Source organism: Acyrthosiphon pisum, chromosome X (assembly GCF_005508785.2).
Source record: "Acyrthosiphon pisum isolate AL4f chromosome X, pea_aphid_22Mar2018_4r6ur, whole genome shotgun sequence".
Taxonomy (NCBI): domain Eukaryota; kingdom Metazoa; phylum Arthropoda; class Insecta; order Hemiptera; family Aphididae; genus Acyrthosiphon; species Acyrthosiphon pisum.
The window spans coordinates 105,064,252-105,067,640 of NC_042493.1; positions in this window are offsets into that span (position 1 = coordinate 105,064,252).

Genomic DNA, 3,389 nt, shown 5'->3' on the forward strand with positions numbered 1-3,389 from the left:
CGCCGAGGACGCAAAATATTATTATTATTATACTGCAACAGCAATCGTGTCGAAGACGTTCGATTTCAACGTTGGTTTCCCTTTTTTGTTTGCGTCATATTGTGTTGCCTATACCTAACCCCGCCGAGTTACTCTCGCGGATTTATCGAAACACACCGAGCATAACTACAATTATCATACTAAATTCGTCGGATACTATATTCGAAGTCGTCTCTTTTCGCGTAGGTAAAACACGATTATTTGTATTATAAAACCTTTTTCACGTTTCAATATAAAACAGCTTATCTAATATTTTGCATGCGCAATGCTGGTTATATGAAAACAGTATCAAAAAGCATAATATAGGGCCGGTGGTATTTACTTACCGTGATTTGCTAATTACCGATGTTACCTTAATTACGATTTTTTTATTGAACCTCGGTGATCGGTATTTTCGGTAATACCGTATAGATACCGGTATCATAACTCGAAATACAGCCAGCCCTAGCATACCAAATTAATAATTATATTTGAAATGTACCTAAATTATTCGTTTTAAGCTGATACAAAGATTTTACTAGTATTTTGCCCGACGATAGGCGTCCGAGACAACAATTAATAGGATATCAAGTGAATGATGCGTCTAGATCCACATAGCATAGGGTGTGCTCCTCGTGTCAAAACAGACCATGTTTAAGGGTGATCAATATCATGAAATATGTATAACCTACGCAAAGCCTACAATTCTTTTATATTGCTTGTTTTCAGTCCTGTAAACTATTTAAGTAAAAGTATTTGAGTAAAAGTATTCAAACACTTTTTTAAGTATTGAATAACTTTTAAATACTTTCAGCATGAACTATTTTGAATGGTATTTTAAATACTTTTTTTTGTATTAAATACTTTGGTTTTTTTTTCGAACATTTTATTTTTACTAAAAATAATTGTTTGGAAAAATATTATTGTCAACTACAATAATAGAATAATAATTTTATTTAATATTCTGTATTTCTGTGTTAGCCGAAGCCCAAAGGTTTGTGAAAACCAGATTTCTAAAAAAAAGTTATTGAATATTGAATAACAATATTCCCTTTAAAACTATTAGGTAACTATTAGTTTACCTACTACCTATGTGTTTATATTACGATAATTAGAAACCCCAATTTAAAAACCAAAAGTATTTGAAAAGTATTCCAAATACTTTTTCAAAGTATTTGAGTTGTATTTGAAATACTTTACAATTAAAGTATTTGAGTAGTATCTTAAATACTTAAAAAAAAATGTGTTTGAGTATTTACTCAAGTACTTTTTAAAAGTATTCTTTACAGGACTGCTTGTTTTAACCACTTTTTTTTATCTTAGCTATATTCTAACAATAATTATATAATGATCAATTTTATGACACGTCGAGTTTAAATAAAATTGTTCAAAACAGGAAAGAAATTATTGTCTGTAAGCACATAATAATAAAAATATTGTATATAGTGCTCAAAGTGTATTGAAGTTCTACGATTTATTTATATATGATTTTTTTAACATATTATGCATGCTTGGCAAGCTATAAATTAATTTCATAACTCAGCAAATTAAATATCAAACACTTTTCTTGGTAGATAATCATGATATTAATATTTCATATTGGCAATAAATATTGAAAACTCAAAAACATAATTATAATTATAATAACAATCAGCACCAGGGACTGGAACCTTTTGAATTTATCGGTATCTGTTCCGGTAACGGTTCTCCAAAAATAAAATAACGATTCCGGTTCGGTTCTGGTTCTGTTATGAAAAAAAAAATAAAGGTACCAGTTCCAAATAATTTAGGTTCCGGTTCCAGATAATTTCGGTACCAAAAATTATAATAATTTCAAATAGTCATCCAGAATGTGAGTATAATTGAGGTTAGGTTAGGTTAATTGAGGTATGAGAAATATTAGACAACCCGAGGTGTGTGGACTGTCTCGCGCCAGTCGACGACGCAGAGCACGCGATCTTCGTTTGTGATAGGTGGTGGCGTCGGAGAATGGAGCTGAAAGCTGCAATCAACGACCCATTCCTCCTGAGACCGTAGTGGGGAAGATGCTGGAGTCACAGTACAACTGGACGGCAGTAGAGCAATTCGTGAAGGAGGTGCTGACGAAGAGAGAATCCGAGGAAAGAGAACGGCAACGTCAAGAATAACACCTTTAGTTAAGTTTGCTTTGCTGTGGGCCGAAGGCCACTTTTTGGATGGTGTAGGGTCATCCATTTATTTGTAATTTTTTATGTAATTATGTAGTCCTATGTATGATTTGATTTGTTCAATAAACGATGTGGGGGAGCTGACGAAATGCCTTACGGCGTCTCCGGCCCTCCACGATACCGAAAAAAAAAAAAAAAAAAAAAGGTATGAGAAATATTAGAAAACCCATAATATACCATAGATACATAGGTTATATACAAAACCGTAATACCTTTAAATATGATAAATAAAATTATTTTATTTTTGAACCTTAAAGTACCTTTTTAATTTAAAAATTCCGGTTCGGTTCCGGTACTTTATTATATTAAAATAAAGGTTTCGGTTCCGGTTCCGGTTCTTAATATTGTAAAGGTTCCGGTTCCAGAACCGGTTCTTTTAGGTTCGGTTCCCGTCCCTGATCAGCACACAGTACATTCGTATTTGGTACGTTTTTGCAGAATTACAGCAATACTAGAATACAAATTATGGGTGATTTATTGTCAATGCATTTTTTAATATTTTTTTTAGAGTATTTAAATACCAGTGTTACGTCCTCTTTAGAGAACGTGATACCCGCATGTGTTGTCTCCGTCTTACAAGTGCGTAACATAGCAAATTATACGCTCAACAGAACATGATCAGCTCCGTTAATTTAAAAATTAGAGTGAATTGACCTTTTATAAAATCTAAATTTAAGATTTATTATCTAGGCAACCTCTTGGACTTTTTATTATATTTTAATTTTAAAGCGAGTGATGAGTATTTTAAGACGTAGAAACAATTTAAAGTTTTAAAAGACTCGTAACTCGCTTTTAAATTAAATTATAATAAAAAGCACACGAGGTGGCCTAGATAATAATATTCTTACCTTTAGATTTTATAAGAGGTCAATATAATATCTCCATCGAACTGTTATCACTTATCAGCTACCGTACGAATTTAAATCTCCATACACTACATTAATTTTACTCAACTCACATCCGATAACTGGCAAACGCTAATACTCTGTATTATGTATATAAATATATTATGCATACCTATTCATGATTAATGCAACGGGAAAAATTTAAAATTATAAAGTATCTAATAAATTATAATTTATTTTGTTACATTTTGGAGTAACTGCAACAATTTACGATAGGCAGCTTATTATTATAACCTATAAAAAAAAACTCTATCCCAAA